The 22,602-nt window shown below is 37.8% G+C and overlaps 1 non-coding gene and 3 pseudogenes across 1 annotated transcript; all 4 read left to right on the top strand.

Moving 5' to 3' along the window:
• The first annotated feature begins 9,481 nt into the window (after positions 1-9,481).
• On the top strand, positions 9,482-9,637 carry LOC149516268 (5.8S ribosomal RNA). Its single transcript, XR_016346020.1, has one exon. It is a non-coding gene; the product is annotated as a 5.8S ribosomal RNA (ribosomal RNA).
• Positions 9,638-9,828: 191 nt separating this feature from the next.
• On the top strand, positions 9,829-13,161 carry LOC149516269 (25S ribosomal RNA; annotated as a pseudogene).
• Positions 13,162-20,177: 7,016 nt separating this feature from the next.
• Positions 20,178-22,035, top strand: LOC149516270 (18S ribosomal RNA; annotated as a pseudogene).
• A 290-nt stretch (positions 22,036-22,325) lies between these two features.
• LOC149516271 (5.8S ribosomal RNA) lies at positions 22,326-22,481 on the top strand (annotated as a pseudogene).
• The last annotated feature ends 121 nt before the right edge of the window (positions 22,482-22,602 follow it).

A 22,602-nucleotide genomic window follows, 5' to 3' on the forward strand; every position in this document is an offset into this window, starting at 1 on the left:
CCAAAAAATGAGCCAACCTTTTTTCTCTTTTCTCTTTTATGAACTTTATTCTTCTTTTTCGAGTTGGCTTGTACCTCAACCCAAACTAATTGTCCTTCTTAGGCATCATCCATGGTCATTGTATTCCTTGCAAGTCAGCCTACACTTGTTGTCCTTTCCCTACCATTTCTTTAAGTGCCATTTTGGAAGCTTTGGATAGACATAGAATAGGCACTTTTGATCCTTCATCAACATAGTTTGCATTAACGAATTTAAAGGATTTGAAAGAAGATTTTGGAGCTTTCTCAACTGCTTGAATATATAATGCGGTAAAGGGTTTAGTCACCAACAGGTCTTCTTCACCAACAATAATGACCACCTTTTCATCAATTATGAATTTTACTTTCTAATGCAAAGTGAAAGGAATAGCTCTTACCATGTGAATCCATAGTCTTCCCAAAAGACAATTATAGGAAGAAGTGATATCCATGACTTGAAAGACTATATCAAAAGTACATGGTCTATTTTGGATTGGTAGCTCAATATCGCCTATCACTTCACGACGAGTCCCATCGAAAGCCCTCACTATCATATGACTCATTTTCATGTAAGATGTCAACTGGCAATCTAGATAGTGTAGTCATAAGCATGACATTCAAAAAAGATCCATTATCAATGAGCACCTTTGCCAATGTATGATCCTTGTGTCTTGTGGAGATATGTAAGGCCTAAGCATCACCTCTACCACCAAGTGGAATTTCATCATCACTAAATGATATATAATTTCCCACTATGATATTTCCCACTATGCGATCAAGTTTTTCCACGGATATATTATGAGCTACATAAGCCTCTTTGAGTACTTTGAGCAAAGCATTTCTATGAGGCTCAAAATTTAACAATAACGAGAGCATAAAAATCTGAGCTGGTATGTGATTTAATTGCTCCACCACACTATATCACTTTGCTTAATAAGCTTTAAAAACTCATAAGCCTCTTTTTTTATAACCGAATTTTTACATTCTCAATCTAAGATTAGGGTTGGGTGAATCTCTTAATTGTTGGGTGATTTATCTTCTTTTTCTAATCTCATTTTCCTTTCTTTTTCTTTTTCTTTTCGTGTTTTCTTAAGTGCTTCTGGGGTATAACACCGCCCATTTGGAGTTATGCCCTCAATGTTAATTATATTTGTTGTACTTGCATCACATGAGCCATATTGAAGAGAACCATTATCCAAACCTTGTGACATGATATTACAATCATATTTCCAAGGGACTGCCTTATTTGATTTGTACGAGAATGGGCTAGAGACCTCAATTGTCACATTTGGCATAGTTGTACAAATTAGTTCATTAATCTTAGCACTTAATTTTTCATCATAAAAGATCATGACAGTCTCAAAATTCATATGAACTGGCTTATTAACCTTAACACTTGGTTTCTCTTCATAGAAATGGTAACAGGCTCAAAATTCATTTGGTAAGGCCTATTTTTAGATGAGTCTTCTGTCATAACATTCACTGAACTTTTTTCATATTTTTCATAAAATTCAACCAAGAAAGAATCCATCATTCTCTATAACTCTTATCGAAATGCTTTACAATCTTGAAGCGAATGACCAACCATCCCCATATGGAATTCACAAGTGTGATATGAATTATATGAGAAATTTCCATCATCTAAGTTTTCAGGTATTGGATGAATCACATTTGTTTTCACAAGGGTAGCAAATATTTCATCCATAGGGGTTCTATTCTTACTTACTTTTCTTTTAATATTCTGAGTTGTCTCACTATTTAAAGCATTTATTGATCCTTCATCATGATTAGGTAATGGATTGGCCTTCACACTTGATCCAACCTTAGTTATGAAATTTAAAATTTTGTTATCAATCAAGCTTTGCACCATACATTTGAAGGCCATACAAATTTCTAGGGGTGGCCTGAAATTCCATAATGATAGTCCTAAAAAGCTTCAGGATCATACCACTTCAGATATGGAGGTTTCAAAGGCTCTATGGGCTATCGAGCCATCAAGTGTTTTTGGAATAACTGAGGGAACAATTTTGTGTATTTCATAGGAATCAAATCAAATCATTATTGCTCTTGATTATTTTGAGGTTCCCTTCAATTAAATCTGTGGCATTTGCCTGAGGGGAAAGTCGTGGTAAAGGTGCTCGGGTGTGAACATTGGCTTGAAAAGTAGGTGTTTGGGTTTGCATTGGTTAGTAATGGTATGTGTTTTGGGAAATATTGGAAATGATTGGGTAAGAAGGTTGGTATATAGGAAATGAATGGTATAGGATAAAAGGTCTTGGTTTTGGTTTTTCAACGGTGATAGCTTGTGCTTCTGCTTTTTTTTTTCTTGGATGGTCCTTCTTTCTTTAATCCAAAAACATCACTTCCATCAATCTTTCCTTTTTTAATGGCATTTTCTATTATCTATCCCATAATCACCTTATCAGCAAAGTTTTTTATGGCATGATCAATAAGCCTATCATAATATAGTGCTCGAAGAGTATTGATGAATAGAATAGTTGTTTCTTTCTCGATGAAAGAAGGTTGAACCTGAGTAGCAACATTTCACCATCTCTGGGCATATTCTTTAAAATTTTCATTAACTTTTTTTTTCATGTTTTGCAAGGATAATCTATCTGGAGTCAAGTCTGTGACATACTTGTATTGAGTAATAAATTCTTTGGCCAGATCTTTCTATGAATGAATACAACTCCTATTTAATTGAATATACTATCTAACAGCAGATCCAGTAAGACTATCTTGAAAACAATGGATAAGCAACTAGTCATTGTTTGTATACCCAGTCATTTTTTGATAGAACATAGTGATATGTGCCTGAAGGCATATGATTCCATCATATTTTTCAAATTTTGGTACTTTAAACTTTGGTGGGATTACCAAATGTGGAACCAAACTGAGTTCACTGGCATCAATTGTACCAAAAATATTTGCACTTTCAACAGCTCATAGCTTTTCTTCCAAGAGATCTAACTTTTATTGTGCCTTTGTATTCTCAGATTGTTCAAGCATGCCTTTCTTTAGTTTCTTTTGTTCTTTTGGGTCATCTAAATCTAGGACCATAATGGGTTCAACATGACTTGCCCTAATATTTAAACTAACATGTCCTTGACTACGTGGTTGAACTTTGAATGAAGGTAAATTAAACTAAGCATGTGGCTGCCTTTTAAGGCTATGTCATTTATGGATGCATTTGATGAGAGGTTTGAGCATAGGGTAGAGTAAACCCTGGTGGATACAATGGATCTTCCCTATCACTAGTATTTTCTTGGGCTTGAGGCTCTTTCTCAGTAGTTACTTCTTCAGCAACCCCTTTTCTTTTGGTCATTTTCCTCATCATGTCCATCATTGCAGCCATTTCTTTTCGAGTCTCTTCTTAAGTCCTAGTCATTTGTTCTATCAATTCTTGTTGAAACCTAATCATTTGCTCTTACAAATCAAATTGAGCTTTCTCTATCCTTTCTATTCTAGATGCATGCTCGCTTTCCATGATTATGACTTATGAGTGAATGTTGTAATGATGACAAGTGGTTTGATCTATGTTTGCTTAATGGCCTAACTATCTTTGCACTTGATTGAGTTAAAGGAAACTCTTTGAGATTTGTTATTTTGAGGTTTCTTTCTTTTAGTCACGATGCATTTTTTTTAAAAATGAAACACATATATGATGCATGAATGCATGAATGCAAAAGATGTGCTTATTATATATCCAATATTTGCAAAAGATTTTAAGTATAAACTTGAACCACCATATCATAACTTCACATTATCCTTACTAAATATTTTTTTCATTACAATATTAAAATTTTCAAAAAAAGACCCTACATGCTTGTACTGCTCATAACCAATCTCTAGAAAATTGGTCAAGCGTTGGCTATGATGTCCTAGATAAACCTCTTCTTTCATTTCTTTAGCTTCTTAGGCCATGTCTCTTACTTTGAAGTTGACTTCTCTTATCTGTTCTATTAGACTAGTGGCTTGAAATTCTTTCAACTGATATTCTTCCTTCCAATACTGTGCTTTATGTTCAAATTGATTTCGTTCCTCTCTCAAAACTTGAATGGCTTCACATCGATAATGCATTTATTATTTCAAGTCATCTACGAGACCTTGTAGTTTCTTTTTTTCTTCCACAGATTGACTAAGCTCTTCTTCCTTAGATAATAAATTGGACTGAAGCTGTTCTGCATTTTTCTTGGATCTTTCAAGCTCTGTAGCCATTGTGGCGATGGACTTATGCCAGCTTTCAAAGATATTTTCTTATTCTCTTTCAAGCATTCAAAATTTTGCTTCACTCTTATCATTCTTGTCTTTCCACTCATTAATCTTATGCCAAAGCCTCTTCTTTTCAAGCTTTCATATTTCTTTTTCTTCTTCAAATTTACGTTTCATAATCTTCATATCCTCAAGAATCTTTTCATAATGGGTGTCTTCTTGGTGGCATGGTCTGTTTTCTTTAGGACCAACTTTACTTGTGACTCATTGACTTCTCCATATCAAATATGTAGATATGGCTTTGCCTGTTTATCCCCCACAATCTACTCTTCGAGTTTGCTTCCACTCTTTGATAATCTCTTTTATCTTTCCCATAAATCTTGATTCTTCAAATGAGAATTCCAATTCTTAAAGCCCATAAGTCATTGAGACAAATTGCTCAGACCCTAATTGTCAACGAACTAGTATTGGAGCATAGCTTATACGTCCCCACACTCTTAAGAGTGGAACCCATGGCTTGTCACCACACTTGTATAACATGGCTTCTCGTGGCATCCATGAAGCTCTCCATATAACCTGAACACTAGTGAGATCTTGCAAAATCAATACCCACTCTTCCTTGGTCTTTGATTCTGGCCACTCAACATTATAGCATTCTTTAATTGGCCTACTTTTATTACTATAAGTAGGACAAAATTTACCTATAGGATGTTGAAGATGACTTTTTGCCTAAATGTAGAGTAACTATACACACCCTATGAAACGTCCTCTTCTTTTTCAGTAATGATTTAATGATCTAAAAGTTTCTTCCAGTATAGAAGGAACAAGATTGATTTTATTGTCCACCTGCTCAAGAAAGTCAATCACTGATACCTCAATGTGCCCTAAGACCTTTAGAAAAATAATCAAGCCATAAATTGCCAAAGCTATCATTCTCATGCCTCGTTCATCCTCTAAGTGTTTGATGATGTAATCACGTAAGATTTCCCACAGGATGCAATCACTTTTGCCTTTTGTTTGGATATACGAGTTCGCATTTTGAGTGGGGACCTCCATCATACAGACGAGTTTCTTTTGAGATCCAAGTTTTTGACCTCACCAATAGATTTTGTCTAGATTGGGAAGATATAACCAAAACAATGTAGTATACTCTTCAATCGTTGGGGTTATATCTATTTCATTGAATATGAAACATCTGTATATAGGATCCCAAAATTGAACTAAAGCTCTTATCAATTGATTTTTCATAGGCACCTCAAGCAGTTAAGCAATATGACCATATTATTCCTTGAAAGCCATCTTTCTAGAAGTTGTTACACAATGCCAAATCTCGACCAACTCAAAAATGTCATTTTGTTGAAGTCCCAAGTTGATTTCTTTAGGCAAAATTTCTTGTTCAGATTCTTTCAAACAATTTCCCATTCTACTTTGGGCTTCTAATGATAAAGTTATCACCACATTGGTCTTTTCACATATGGTGAGCTTCGAAGCTGAGAACATCATGATGGTGTTTTTAAAGCAAGACTAAAAATCTTCTTACTGATATTGGCATATTGATAAGCACATCCCATATGCAAGTGTTTATGATGATGCATGATCATGAAACAAAAGGAGATCAAAACAAAATAGGGTTAGTAATCACATTAAAATAAATATTCCCTCATGTGTCCTAATTTACGGTATAGTAAAAAATGGTATGGCCCTATCTAAGGTTGGTTTCTTAAGGTTCACTATATGCATGGTTTGGTAATTAACATAGGCTAAAAATGTTCCCAAATTGATCGTCACTATCATCCACTCTGGACTAGTAAAGCCCCCAATCCTCATCCATAATGAGCTGCCAACGGAAAGGGTTCAACTTGAGTAGAAGTATTTCACTAGCCTAAGTAAAGGCATTATAACCTTATAAAAGCGTAGGTACTCTACTCCCTCCAAAAAGGAATAGATTTAAGAGCCCGGGTATAGAGCTCATGCATGAATGCAAATGTGCATGTGTGTGACGGAATGTAACAAATAAAATTAACAATATAATTAGCAATAATATAAAATAATAATATATCAAAACCAAATGAAACCAAAAAAAAAAAAATTTAAAATTTAGAGATAAGAAATTAAAATTAAATATCAAAAAGATAATAAAATCAAATTTTGGATGACGCATGTTTAATTTTTGGCTTGACTCTCATTTGTCCCCAGTGGAGTCACCAAGCTATTATAACAATTTTTCATCCGGGGGGCTCAATCACTAGACTTGGTGAAAATTTTCGAAGCCGCCACCAATCTTTTTATAAGGTGTGATTGGTCACCCAAAATATCATCTTTTAGTAAAAAAATTTTAAAATTAATTAAAACTTACTAAAAGAAATTTAGGTCTATAAAATCAAGACTAGGTCCAGGAGTACGGTTACGAGTGAGGAAGGTATTAGCACCCTCTCATCGCTTATTCGAAGAACGGTACCATTTAAACATGCATAATCCTATAATTTTGATAACGGGGTCTTTTTTATTTAAGTTTAATTTCCTAAAATTTATTTCAAAACATTTTTCTCTGTTTCAAAATTAACATTATTATTATATATATTCTATAAATTCTCGAACGCTTTGGTGGAATTTATAGAAAATCACTATTTAGAAAATATTTCGAGAAAATTGATAATTCACAAAATTCTTGAAACTTCATCATAAGATATTTTAATTATTTATTTAAAAAGGATTTGAAGAACATCCTGACTCTTTGGTGAGTTCTCAAAATTTTGAACAAATTTTAAGATTATCCCGACTCTTCAGTGAAATCTAAATATTGTGGTTATTTTAAAATTTTGTATTACTTATTCTTTAATTATATTTTATAAGAAGAAATTTAGATTATCCTAACTCACTGGTGAAAAATAAATATTAATCTCTTGTTTGTATTAAAGAAAATCGAACTCTTTTAACTTTTTATTCTTTTAAATACAAAATATCAATTATTATTATTTTCATTTTTTATTATTTTTTATTATTGCTTTACATTGTTTAAATCAATCTTTATTTTAGTGAAAATAATTTTCGATTATCCCAACTCTATGGTGAAATTCAAAAAATTATTTTTACTTGCAATAATTAAAGAAAACTAAACTCTTTTTGCTTTCTCTAAAAATTACATTTAAAAGATTCATTTAAAGAATTTATTTTCTTTTTTTTATCAATTTTTATTTATTTTTTAGCAAAAATTATTTTTTAAAATTATCCCAACACTTTATTAAAATTTAAATAATATTTTTGCTTGTAATAAAATTTATTTCCTTTAAGTAGTTATTATTATTAAATTTTTTATTTATATTTTTTTAAGTCTTTATTTTATTTCAGTTTCATTTTTTATTCTATTTATTTATTTATTTTTTTAAAAAAATTTACCAATAATAATATAAAATAACAACAATAATAAAAAAAACATAAAAATCAACGTAAAAATTAAAAATCAAAATCAAAATGGAAAATAAAAAGAAAAAGAAAAGGAAAAACCTACGAAATGGGTCGAGTTACCGTGCAAATCCTACACGGGTCAAGTTTGGTCCAGACGTCCAAAATGACGTCATTTTAAAGGGCCTATAAAAGGCCTGTTTTTGGTTTTTTACCTTATTTTCTCCCTTCCCCTTTCTCTCTCTACCCAGAGCTCCTCTCTCTAGAAAACCTAGCCCCTATGCCGGCCACCATGGAGCCTAGTTTTCGATCGGTTGTCGTCATGCATCGATGGTCGAAAAATTCAATGGTCACCAAAAAATTCAAACTTTTCTAGATTCCAGTGCCAAAAAATTCAACGATTGCCGAAAAATTCAAACTTTTCCAATTTCTGGTGACCCAAAAAAAGTTTTCAAAAATTCCCAAAAATTCTCCCAATGATCCTTTCTGCTTTCTAAACACCTTTCCAAGCCCATATTTTTCAAAAAGAATCTACAACTTCCTAGATTGAGAATTTCATTCTCGAAAAAAAAATTTTTGTGTTTGCTATTTTTTTTTATTGTGTGTTCCCTCTTATTGTTCTTTTTTTTTTTTGTCTGTTCCTTGTAGAGATTAGCTCTATTTATAGAGCTTTTGAGAATCAAGATCCCAGATCTTCTAGGATCCTTTTGTGGAAAATTTGGTTGTCTATCCGGTGACTTTTGGTCATCGAATTTCATGTTGCCATGTTAGACAATGCCAGGAAGAAATTTGGACCACTCTAGCAGCTTGATTTTGGCTGCCATAGTTGAAATCAAAGATTTTTTTTCTCTTTTTTTTATACTTTTTTTCCTTTTGTTTTAAAGATTAATAACAACAATAATAATAATAAACAGAATTATATATAATAAAAAAATAACAAAATTATATAATAATAATAAAAAAGAAAAACAAAATTGGTACCTATGAGGACGATTAGGGGCATCATATTTCATAGTCAGAGGTGAAATTCATGGATTTTTGAAAGATGAACAATTGCAAAAGCATTTGCCAAGGATGTTTTCATTAATCAAGAATGAAAGTTGGGGGCTCAAAGACAATAAGATACCATCCTAATCTTAACCATTAATGGTGCCTACCCGGGATCAATGGATGTTACTTTTAGGACTTTGTCAACACCTTATGAGAAATCAAAGTCTTTGGGTTTCAGGTGAGTATGGTCTCAAGGCTAAAACTTAAAGGAATTGATAAAAGGGCACAACCAAGAGTGGAGCTTACGGCTTAATTTGGCTTAACACGAGGAAACTTACTAAGTTCAAACATAGTAAGGATTCATAGACTTAGAACTCATTCTTGATTCTATGGGTGATGGTGCATGGCTAATCTTAGTTGGTGAAGTGATTTGTTTGGTTAATTTCATTAATGAATGAGAGCTCAGCCTACGATGTCACAAGAAGCCCATTAAACCTTATCATTTAGAGGAAAGAGAAGTCATAAAAAGGTTTTCATAAGTAAACCTACGAAAGGATCATTGTTGAAACCCGCTTAACAAAGGACCCATAAATGTTTTAACGAAACACTAAGAGGGCAAGGATGCTTCTGTGCCCTAAGCCTCATGCCTCTTCTGGCCTTAGACATGCATGACGGTTGCTTCATTCTGGCTCTCGAGCAAGTGAAACGATTGGTATCATCACCTAGGGCTAAATAACAAACCCCCAACACAAATCCCACTAAGAAATCAGAATGAAAAAGAGTTTGTGTGCTATCACCATACCATTTGTAATGCATGTATGAGTGCTACCATGACTCTTTTTGTCATGAAAAAATAAAATGAGTCTCGACAATGGATATCTCAACTCTCACATCGATGAAGAATGTAATGAAATGCGATACTTGGCGTGAATTGCAGAATCTTGTGAACCATCAATTCTTTGAATGCAAGTTGCACCTTTAGCCATTATGCCAAGGGCATGCCTGCTTGGCTATCATGCATCATCACCCTTTCTAACCTCTCGCCTATCGAGCGGTTTATTATGGTTGGCCCAAAAATGAGTCCCTAGCAATCAAAGCCCTATGACTATCAATGCTAAAGCTCCTAGTGTGAATCATCTTTGGTGACATGCACTCATCCAACAGAACCCATTGGACCCTCCACATCACTTAGTCAATGCTCACATTGTGACCCTAAGTCATGTAAGATTACCTATTGAGTTTAAGTATATGAATAAGTAAAGGAAAAGAAACTTACCAAGATTCTTCTAGTAACAATGAGCGAACCAATAAAAGCCCAAGTTGAGAATCGAAAACCCTTGGAGTCCAAATTGTAGTTTGGTGAAACATCTTCAATGATGGACTAGGCCTAAGTCCCATAGAAAGAGGTGTTAGAGAGGCTGAGAGTCCTGTTATGCTTGGATCCTATCGCACTATAAGACTCTATCTATGAGTCAGGTTGTTTGGGACTGCAGCCCTAATCGGTTGGTAAATTTCATCCAAGGCTGAATACAAGTGAAAAACCAATAGTGAAAAAGTACTACAAGGGAAAGATGAAAATGACTTTGAAAAGGGAGTCAAAGAGTGCTTCAAATTATCGAAAGGGAAATGGATAAGGAACGATGATGCACCCTAGTTAGATGTGGAATGGTGAAAGCCAGTCGATTGATTAGCTTAGGGCATGGACTAACATGTGTCACAGTGGCTGCCCAACCCTGGGCTTTCGATATACGCATGGAGACATTGTCGCTATGATCGTGGAACATAACACACATCATCTCAACATACCTCAAAACTCGTGTGCTCCTGGCATCAGCCTACAAGCTCCTAATCTAGCTTGTCTTGAAACATAGACCAAGAAGTGTGACATGTGTGCAAGTTAACATGCTAGACAACCTATAAGGTGCAAGGAAGTTGGTTGGCGAGATCCCTCACAGGTGCACCATCGATCAACCTTGATCTTCTAAGAAAGGTTCGAGTGTGAGATTACCTATTGAGGTGAACTATGATTGAGTGGGGCTAAGCTATGGGAAACTCTAGTGGAAGCCCGTAATGATACTAATGTGTAAATCATTCATCTAACTTGGGTATAGAGGTGAAAGACTAATTGAACCATCTAGTAGCTAGTTCCCCCTAAAGTTTCCTTAAAGATAGATGGAGCCCTTAGCGAGTTCTATTGGGTAAAGCCATGGTTAGAGGCATTGGGGCACAATGCCTTCAACCTATTCTCAAACTTAAATAAGTAGGATGATGTAGCTACTTCATTGAGATGCTCCATGGAATCGAGACCTCAAAGTGGGCATTTTTGGTAAGTAGACCTGGCGACATAGGATGAACTAAAAGTTGGGTTACAGTGGCTAATTGTGTGCTAACTTAGAACCCTCAAAGGTGTTGGTCAATTAAGATAGTAAGACAGTGATCATGGAAGTCAAAATCCTTTAAGGAGTGTGTAACAACCCACTTGTCAAATCAACTAGCCTCGAAAATAAATGGCGCTTAAGCATGTGACCTATACTAGATCATCGAGGCAAGGGTGAAGCTCTAATGAGTAGGAAGATATAATGGTTGCTGTAAAACTCAGTGCGTAAGCTTGTGCAAAGAGACTATTAGTGCAGATCTTGGTAGTAGTAGCAAATATTGAAATGAAAACTTTGAAGGCCAAAAAAAGGAAAAGTTCCATGTGAACAGCACTTGCACATAGGTTAGTCAATCCTTAGAGATAGGTCCAACATGAGCTTTGAAAGGAAATTGAGTTGAAATTCCTAAACTAGGACACAATGGCTAACAACAACATTAGGGATTCCAAAGACATCGATGGGGGTTTTAAGAAGAGTTATCTTTTCTATTTAATGACCTGCCCACCCTAGAAACAACTCAATTGGAGGTAGATTCCATTGGCCAAAAGAGCAACACATGTCACATTATGTCCTATTTACCCTAGCAGCCCTTGAAAATATGGAGGAGTGAGTGCTATTTATGCCCAGTTGTACTCATAATTGCATGGGTTTCCAAATTGAACAAGCTCTAGTCGATGGAATAATGTAGGTAAGGGAAGTCAGCAAAATGGATCTCTAACCTTGGGAAAATGATTGGCTCTAAGGGTTGGGCATAGGGGTCCTAGTCTTGAACCTTTTGGCTATCAATGCACTACTCGAGCTGCCCCCACGATGAGAGTAATTCGATACATGTAGGCTGGGGGATAGACTAAGAATGGCTCCTTCGGGGGGCCTTCCCTATGTGATGAATAGTCAACTCAAAACTAGTATGGACTAGGGGAATTCGACTGTTTAATTAAAATAAAGCATTGCGATGGTCCCTAGGGATGCTCACTTAATGTGGTTTTTGCCTAGTGCTTTAAATGTCAAAGTGAAGAATTTCAACCAATCATGGGTAAATGGTGGGAGTAATATGACTCTTTTAAGGTAGCCAAATGCCTTTACATCTAATTAGTGACACAAATGAGTGGATTAACAAGATTCCCATTATCCCTTTTGACTATCCAACAAAACCACAACCAAGGGAATGGGCTTAGCAGAACCAACAGGAAAGAAGACTTAATTGAGCTTGATTCTAGTCTAACTTTGTGAAATGACTTGAGAGGTGTAGGATAAGTGGGAGCCCTCTGATGAAATTGAAATACCATTTCTATTAATGTTATTTTACTTATTTCATGAATCAGAGGTAGGGCACAACCTTTTTTTTTTTACATAAGGCAAGCCTCGGTTGGTCAATCTAGGCAAAAGACATTGTTAGGTGGGGAGTTTGCTGGGGCAGCACATCTATTAAAAGATAACACAGGTGTCCTATGATAATCTCAATGAGAACAAGAATCTCATGTGGAACAAAAGGGAAAAGGCTCATTTTATTTTGATTTTCAGTACAAATATGAACCATGAAAGCATGGCCTATTGGATCTTTTAGACCTTTGAAATTTGAAGCTAGTGGCATTAGAAAATTAGCTTGTGGCAATGAAGTATTCATTAGCAACATTGTTTTTTGATCCTTTGATGTCACTCTTCTTATCATTGTGAAGCAAAATTCTCTAAGTGTTGGATTGTTCACCCACCAATATGAAATGTGAGCTAGGTTTAGACTATTGTGAGATACATTAGTTTTACTCTATTGATAGCAATATTACAATAGTAATTGAACCTAGAATGAGAAGAACTGTTGACTTGCACAATTGGTCATCGTGCTTGGTTGAAAAGCTAGGGGTAAAAAGCTATCATGTGCTGGATTATAATTGAATGCCTCTAAGTCAAAATCTAGGCTAGAAGTGGTTCACGTGCCCATCATCCAATTACCGACCTATAGCATGGATGCATGGCCCCTAACGGCATGTGTCATAGGTGCAACCCCTATTACGGACAAGCTATACAAGCCTCATTAGAGCTCAATTCCTATTGAGCGATGAGTAAAATCTTTTGCAGATGACTTAAATATGCAATGGGGTATTGTAAGTGGCAGAGCAACCTTGCTACCATGATCCACTGAGATTCAATCCTTTGTCGCTTCAATTCATCCCTCCCTCTAACTGGTAGAGTTACCTTGAACACCTTTTTGGTAGATGTTGGCACTTGGTGTGGCATGTGTACCATAACCCTCCCATCCAAGGCAGTTGTTTGCCTCTCAATTGCTATTGGCACTAAATAACGCTCGATGCATGTGTCATGAGCTCTAGTCTTAAGCCAAACTCTGTGTGGCCTTGGACAGGGAATTGACTCCATTTGCCTAAGTCAGCATATAAAATTCAAGTGCTTAGCATAATTCTAGCTCATCAAAGATTGTGTTATAGTATTGGGCCTTCTAGAAGCCCATATATACTGCTCCTCCTATGACTGTATCCAGGCATGCTCACACCTAGGTTTGGCCATGTTTTCATACCTCGATCATCAGTGCTTGCACTTGGGTCTGACTGTGTGTTAGTGCATCACTCACCAATGCACGGACCTAGGCCTGGCTCAATCCTACTAACCTAGACACCATGCCTGAGCTTTTAGAGTCTTGATGATTGTCGATACCACTAGTCTGGGCTAGTTCCCCATGATCTAGGTCTCTAATAAGCTTTAAGTCTTGGTCCCCCTGGCTATCAGACCTTGTTTCACTAGAGCTAGAATTACTCCTTGACTTAGAGAGAACCCCTAGGCTAGTACCAGCTTGTGGACTATGACACATGCACCTGTCTCAACCACCATCGAGACATGTTGGCTTTGGACTCAACACATGCTTTGACCACTATCAACACATGTTAGCCTTTTGTATGGGTAGTTCCCTCAAATACCATTGGCACATGTTAGGCCATGAATCATGTGCGGGTATCTTGGTATCGGCCATGCACCATGCACACCATGATCAAGTAATAGGAGGGCTTAGCACATTTTTATATTTCGGTTATGCCAATGCCATTTTAATGGCTTGCAATTTCATATAAGTGCTCACTAGTGCCTGCACATAGGCTTGGCTCAATTTTGCCAAACATAAACACTGTGTTTAAGTCGCAGAGTCTTGATCACTGCCAATACCACTATTTTGGGCTAGTTCCCCATGACCTAGGCCTCCAATAGGCCTCATGGCTCAATCCCCTTAGCTGTTAGACCTTATCCTACTAGAATTATAACTACACCTTGTCTTGAAAAGAACCTTTACGTTTGATTATCTTATAGACCAAACATATGCACATGCCTCGACCCCTATTGGGACATGTTAGCCTTTGGTCTTAAAACATGCTTCAACCACCATCGGCACATGCTAGGCCATGCACCATGCGTATGTATCCTGGGCCTAGGCCATGCACCATGTGCACCATGATCGAGCAGTAGGTGGATTTAGGCACATCTTATTTCTGCAGAGCCAATGCCATTTTTATGGCTTGTAAAATCATATAAGCACTCTCCAATGCCTGTACCTAGGATTGTCTCAATTTTGCCAAACATGAACACCAAGTCCTAGCCTCTAGAGTCTTGATCATTACTTATACCACTATTTTAGGCTAGTTCCCCATGACCTAGGCCTCTAGTAGGCCTCAAGAACAAGTGTTCATGGCTATTGGACCCTATCTTGCTGGAACTAGAATTATCCCTTAACTCAAAGAGAACCACTAGGCTTATACTAGCTTGCGAACCATTACACACACACATGCCTTGACCTTCATCGAGACATGTTGGGCCTTGGTCTTAGCACATGCTTTAACCATCATCAGCACATACTGGCCCTTTGTATGGGCAGTTCCTTTAAAAACCATCAGCACATGCTGGGTCATGCTATCTTGGGCTCGAGCCATGAACCATGGGAACCATAATTGAGTGGTAGGTGGGTTTAAGCAATTTGTTCATTTTTGCTAAGCCAATGCCATTTTTATGGCTTCTAAATTCATATAAGTGCTCACCAACACTCGCACTTAGTCCTAACTCAATTTTGCCAAACTTGAAAACCATGCATAAGCCTTTGGAGTCTTGATCACTACTCATACCACCAATTTAGGCTAATTCCCCATGCCCTAAGCCTTTAGTACACTTCAAGGCTTGGTCCCTTTAGTTGTCAGACCCTATCCCACTAAAATTAAAACTTCTTCTTGACTTAAAAAGAACCCATTGGCTTGGGCCAGCTTGCAGATTGTGACACATATGCATACCTTGACCACCATCATCACCCAATGACCCTCAGTGCATGTGTCAAGGTCTGCAAGTTGGTCCAGGCCTAGGGGTTTTTTCCAAGTTAAGTAGTAATACAAGTTCTAATGGGATAGAGTCTTATAGTTTAAGAGACCTGGCCATAAGGTGCGTTAAAGGTTCAAGTCACATGGAACTAGCCTAGAACAATAGGGCGAGTATTGATCGAGACTCTAGAGGTTTAGGAAAAAGGATAAGGTTAGGCAAGATTGAGCCAGGCCCAAGGACAGGCACTAGTGAACAATGGGTGGGCACCTAGTTAGACTAAAGTAGAAGCACTAATGATCGAGGTATGGGTGCATGGTCTTGGCATGCATGAACACAATCCTAGAAGGATTATATTTAAGGGCTTCTAGAAGGCTTGGTGCTTAGCATGATTTTAGCAAGTCAAAAATCATGCAATAGCACCAAATCCCTCAAAATCAAGGATTGTAATCTCTAGAGTTTAAGAATGTATTTTAGGCTCTGATTATAAAGGAGACTCAGCTATAAAGAGAGAGTCCTCCATTTTTATTACGCACACACTAAAACCATTGAGTAATAACATTTTTACTCTTGTTTTAAACTTTTTGTTGTTCTTTTAACCTTTCTTCAAACACTTATTATGCCCTTTTGTTTTGCAATGTACTAGGCAGCCAACCTCGCAGTCTAGAGTGATCATGCATTATTTCTTATCTTAGATTGATCTAGGATGTAGAAGAGTTCATTCCCCTATTATGGAGCTATACGATCCTAGAGCTTGAGTCTTAGCCTATGATAAGTTGTATCAAAGTCTAATTTAAGGGAGTTAGGAGTAGGTAGCAAAACCAAATACTAGGGGGTATCAAAGCCTGGATCAAACCAAAGGTGGTGACTAGAGCCTTGGTTAGTGTGCAACAGATCCCTACTCATGACATGAGGAGCCAGAGTTGTCGTAAGAGCTAAAGTTGGTGTGAAAAGCCAAAGTTGGCATTAGTGCAAGTTAGGGGACTTACATGCGAGCATCCTAGTGTGGTGTGTAAGAACTATGGTAAGTTGTGCAAGCATGTTTTAGGCTATAGCATGTTTAGGGAAAACCAGAGAAGAGGCTAAAGAGAGGTGCTTGAAGAGTGCCCACCTATAGACAAATGGGGGAAAGCTTTAGAAAGATATGTGCCAACAAGCACTAGATTAGCAAAGTATGGGAGTCTATTTTGTAAATAATAGATTGGTTTAGAGATGTTAAGGGACCCTTGAATAAGGCACTAGAGAAGTTCATGCAATGTAATGAGGCATTAGAGTCCATGGTGACAACTTTGTGAGAAGAGCTAGCTAGGCTCAAGGTTGACCATGCTACATTACGAGCTGCTAAGGTTGCTGATGCAAGCTTATAACCGAGAGTGGAGGTGCCTAAACATTTCATTAATAGACTAATGCCATGGGTCAAGGTCAAGCTGTAATGAAAAGGCATTTAAAAGTTGAGTCGGGCTAGAGTTGCTATAGAATCATTAACTCAGGTTGAGTGCACCAAGTTTCCAAGGCCAAAAAAAAAAAAAAGAGTGTGAGAGACACCGATGGTAATTCCTTAAGAGAGGAAAAGGCTATGAGGAAGCCTAGATTTAGCAAAATTGATAAACTATCAACAAAGGCATGAGGCCCATGAGTTGCTATTTTTTTGCCAGTCCATATTGGGTTAGGGAGTGCCTAAAGCTTTCAACCATCAAAAAGGAAGAGACGTTGTCCAAAGGCAAAGTGGCAATGGTAAACAACCCTAGAAAGGGCCCAACAAGGAGCAACTAGGTGCTAGTCGAGACTGTTAAGGGATTGAGACCTCTCAAAAAGATGATAAAGGGAAACCAATGGTAATAGAGTGCACAGTATGAGTTCCATAGTACAACCAAATTCCTCATAAGAGAGGGTGCAATAGATAACTCAAAATCAAAAGTGTCGACAGCATAAGTTAAAGGGACCAGCACCTGTACCTAGGCCTGGCTCAATTTTGCTAGACCTGAACACTATCCCTGAGCTTTTAGAGTCTTGATCACTACCCATACCACTATTCTATGCTAGTTCCCCATGACTTGGGCCTCTAGCAGGCCTTAAAGCCTAGTCCTTCTAGTTGTTAGACCTAGTACCACTAAAACTAGAACTGTTTCTTGACTCGAAGAGAACCCTTGGGCTTAGACTAGCTTGTGGATCATGACACATGCACATGCTTCGACCACCATTAACATAAAATGACCCTCAATGCATTCATATACCTCGACCATTATCGAGACTTATTAGCCCTTTGTCTTGGCACATGCTTCAATCAGCATTGGCATAAGCTGGCCCTTGTATAGGTAGCTCCCTTAAATGCCATGCACTACATGTGAGTATCCTAGGCCTAGGCCACACACCATGCACACCATAATTGAGCAGTAGGTGGGTTCAAGCACATCTTTGTATTTCTACCATGCCAATGCCATTTTTATGGCTTGTAAATTCATATAATGGTCTCCTAAACTTTCATGTTAAGTTCATGGCAAGATGACTTGTTTTCTATTTTTCATGATGTTTGGAATTTTTCATGGTTTAAGATTTTTTAAAATTTTTTTAGAAAGAGTTTTGGCCCTAAATTTGGTACATGATGCTTGTATTTTTGTTGGCATTCATAAAAAATTTAGCTAAAAATTTGAAATGTAGAAGATTTTGTGGCCATTTGGAAAAAGCATCCCCATTTTAGACACTTGAATGGCTACTGCCTATGAACTTGTAAAAGCTCTTATGCTATTTAAAGAGGTATGAGTTGTTAAGGTTCCTTGGGGGATAGGGGAGCAATATAAGGGCCAAGGGCTAGTACCCATCACACATCATGTGCACACGCCCCTAGCCTTTCATCCTTAATCGTCAGAACCCTTAGTGCCATCGATCAAGTTCTCTGATGATGCTTCGAAGATTGTGCCTTAGGCAAAAACACATGCTTGAGGCTAGCATGTGTACCGTGACCTAGAATCAAACTTTAGCCAAGGCCTTGACCATCAACGACACATGTTGGTACATGGTGTAAGCCTATGCCTTGACTATCATCAATACTAACTGGCCTTTGGTATGAGCACTTACATTAACTACCATCGTCACAAACTAGCCTTTGGTATGGGTACTTGCCTCGACCACCATTGGCACATGCTAGCCCTTGGTGTGAGCACATGCCAACCTTTGGTGCAAGCATATACCTCGATTAGCATTGGCACAAGCTAGACCTAATATGAGCACATACCTTAATTAGCATCGATAGAAGATGGCCCTTAGTGTAGGCAGTTGCCTCGAATACCATCGACACATGTTGGCCCTCGCTACTAGCACTTGCCTAAAACACTATCAGCATATGCTAGGCTTTGGTGAGGGCACATGCCTTGACCACCATCGGTACATACAAACCTTTAGTGTAAAATATGCCTGTTTGAAAAAAGTGCCCCCATTTTAGACCCGTTAATGTTGACTACCAGTACATCTATAAAATCTCTCATGCTCTTTAGGTGTTCATGATGGGCCTGTCATTATGTACATTTGTGGTAACATCCTTAGAGCAAAATCTAGGCCATGCATGCCTTTTGGCCATGTTGTCTGATGACTTGTTGCTTTGGTGACTCGTAAGCAACCCATGGCCTTGACTGGTTGGCATGCATATGTAAAAGGGCTTGGCTATGCCAAGCTCAAGCCCATGCCTGTAGTTGATGCTACCCCAAACCTTAAACCAATCCTTGAATCAAGTAATGGCACTTTGGGTTGGTACAAGCAGAAGCTATGGTTACAGGCTTGGTCTAGCCTAGTCTATCGGGTATTTGGCAATATCATAGTCTTTTTTCATCGACCACAAAAATGCCTAGGCCTAATCAAGCCCGTGCATGCAGTTGATGCTGCCCAAGGCCCTAGGAACAAGTTCCTGAATCGATCAATGTCTTTTTTGGATGGTGACAATAGAGTTTGTGTGTACCATCCTAGCTAGAGTAAGCATTGGGGGTGTATGCCATTGTTGCCTATTGGATGGCAGGGGTAGTCTCATGGACATTGCTTGTGTTTCTCCCATGCCAAGCAATTATGGCATGGCCTCGTACGTTGTTTCATCTGCTCGCTCATCGAATAATTGATTAGGTGGGTTATAAACTAGTGTATGTGGATGCTATTGGTTGTAGTAATAAGCATAAGAGTGGTACTACAGTTGTGCATGTTGGCAAGCTCTGAGGTTGATGCATCAAATTGTTCACCCATCATCCATTTCAATCTACCCCTATGTGGTCATCATACCTTGGGGGTGCAATTAGGATCCTATGCCACATGTTGAAATCAATGGAAATCAAATGTCTTGCCATCCCTAATCAATCTTATGTCCTTAAAGGCTAGGAGTCAGACCTCAATTATACCTCATGACCCAATTATGCCATTGTTGCCTATTGGATAGTAGGGGTAGTCTCATGGACATTGCTTGTGTTTTTCCCATGCCAAGTAGTTGTGGCATGGCCTCGTACATTGTTTCATCTGTTTGCTCATCGAATAATGGATTGGGTGGGTTATAAACCAGTGTGTGTGGATGCTACCTTGTAGTAATAGGCATAGGAGTGGTGCTATGGTTGTGCATGTTGGCAGGCTTTAAGCTTGATGCATCAAACTATTGACCCATCATCTATTTTAATCTACCCCTATGTGGTCATCATACCTTGGAGGTGCAATTAGGATCCTATGCCATATACTGAATCAATGGAAATTGGATGTCTTGCCATCCCTCATCAATCTTATGTCCTTAGAGGCTACGAGTCAAAACTCAATCATGCCTCGTGACCCAATTATGCCACTCAAACTGCCATGGCTACATTGGTGCACTGGTGTTCGATAGTGCTCTTAGATGTGGAACATTTTGTAGGCGTGGGCTCTCTACCTTGCTCATCTAATGCTATGCATTTTATATGCTTAACATGCAAGATGTTTGTGCTCCATGTTAGCTCTCTTCGCTACTTAGTTGGTGCGTTGAGGCCTATGTGCTATTATAAACTAATTCAAATTGTGAAACTATGAATGGCTTATTAAATTAGTTATAGTTTATTTGATGGTATCTACTACTCGGATAACCATAGTAATACTAGAGCTAATACGTGCAGAAACCCCAACTTTTAAAAAGGATGCATTTATTAGATAAAAGGTCGACACGAGCTTTGTCCGTTATTTTGATGATTCATGATAACTTAATGGATTGCATGGCCTTTGTGCTATGCTAGCAACACATCATTCAAATTTTTGCCCTATGAAGTTTTGATGCTAGGATTGTGGTCTATTATGATGATGATGGGTGATGGAGAGTTAGGGTTTGATTCTGAAGAGAGAGCCTGAGAAATGGCTACCCCATCCAAGGAAGGCAGTAGGAGTAGAAATTACCCAATCTTGACATAGGGAGTTGGTGATAATAAATAACAATATTGAGCTTTATAAGTCTAGCAATTGGAATGACTACAATCTAAATCCCTTAGCGAAGATCCATTGGAGGGCAAGTCTGGTGCCAATAGCCATAGTAATTCTAGCTCTAATAGCATAAATTTAAGTTGTTACAGTTAAAAAGCTCATAGTTAGAGCTAGGGTTAAGTCATCTGGTCCACCTCACAATAAGCATCGATTTACTTGTCCCTACTACTAGCGATGTGCCCTTGGCCTTAACTGGCTAGGTCATTCCTCTGACACTACTTCTTTGAAGAAATTAGAGTGCTTAAAGCAAGCCCTTGCTTGTATGCATTAGCATGGGATAACATCATAGGATTTTAGTCCTATTGCATTGGCCTTCAAGATCAGAGTAATGATTAACAGAAACAATCAGGGGCATTTGTATTTCATAGTCAAAGGTGAAATTTTTAAATTTATAAAAGACGAACAACTACAAAAGCATTTACCAAGGATATTTTTATTAATCAAAAATGAAAGTTAAGGGCTAAAACATGATCAAATACCATCCTAGTCTCTACCATAAATGATGCCGACCAGGGATCAATGGATGTTACTTTTAAGACTCTGTTGGTACCTTATGAGAAATCAAAGTCTTTGGGTTTCAGGGGGAATATGGTCGTAGGGCTAAAACTTAAAGGAATTGATAGAAGGGCACCATTAAAAGTAGAGCCTATAGCTTAATTTCAGTCAACATGGGGAAACTAACCCGGTCTACACATAGTAAGGGTTGATAGATTGAGAGTTTTTTATTGATTCTATGAGTGGTGGTGCATGGCCGTTCTTAGTTTGTGGAGTGATTTTTCTAGTTAATTCTATTAATGAACAAGATCTCAACCTACTAACTAGCTATGCGAAGGTGATTCTTCATGGCTAGCTTCTTAGAGGGACTATGGCCATTTAGGCCAAGGAAGTTTGAGGGAATAACAAGTCTATGACACCCATAGATGTTTTGGGCTACTCATACACTACACTGATGTATTGAACGAGTCTATAGCCTTGGCTGACAGGCTCAGGTAATCTTTGAAATTTCATCATGATGAAGATAGATCATTGCAATTGTTAGTCTTCAATGAGAAATTCCTAGTAACCATGAGTCTTCAGCTGATGTTGACTATTTTTTTCCTTTGTAGACACCACCTATTGCTCTTACCGATTGAATGGTCCAGTGAAGTGTTTGGATCATGGTGATGTGGATGCTTTATTGCCAAAAATGTTGTAAGAAGTCCATTGCACCTTATCATTTAGAGAAAGGAGAAGTCGTAACAAGGTTTTCATAAGTGAAACTATAAAAAAAATCATTGTCAAAACCTACTCATCGAATGACCCGCAAACGCATTAATGAAACACCTAGGGATGAGGGTGCCTTTATGCCCTAAGCTCTTTTTAGCCTCATGCATGTGTAGCGGTTGATTCATTTTACCTTCTAAGTGGGTGACATGATTGGTATCATTGCCTGTGGCTAAATAATGAACCCTTAACATGAATCACACGAAGGAACCCTAATGAAAAAGAGTGTGTGTGCCATTGCCATCCCATTTACTATGTGTGTGAAGGCGACACCATGACTCTTTCTATCATGAAAAACCAAAATGACTATTTGCAATAGATATCTTGGCTCTCTCATTAATGAAGAATGTAGCAAAATGCGATACTTGGTGTGAATTACAAAATGGCATGAATCATTGAATCTTTGAAGGCAAGTTACTTCCCATTCCATTAGGCTAAGGGCACGTCTACCTAGGTACCATGCATTGTTGCCCTTCCACCCCTTGTCTATTAGGCTTTTGGTGAAGGGGTAACAGACGGCCTCTTATGATCTCGTCAATCATGGTTGGCCCAAAAGTGAGTCCTTGGCAATGATAGCACTA

Source organism: Durio zibethinus, chromosome 10 (assembly GCF_047325235.1).
Source record: "Durio zibethinus cultivar Kanyao isolate XHJ-2024 chromosome 10, ASM4732523v1, whole genome shotgun sequence".
In the NCBI taxonomy this organism is placed as follows: domain Eukaryota; kingdom Viridiplantae; phylum Streptophyta; class Magnoliopsida; order Malvales; family Malvaceae; genus Durio; species Durio zibethinus.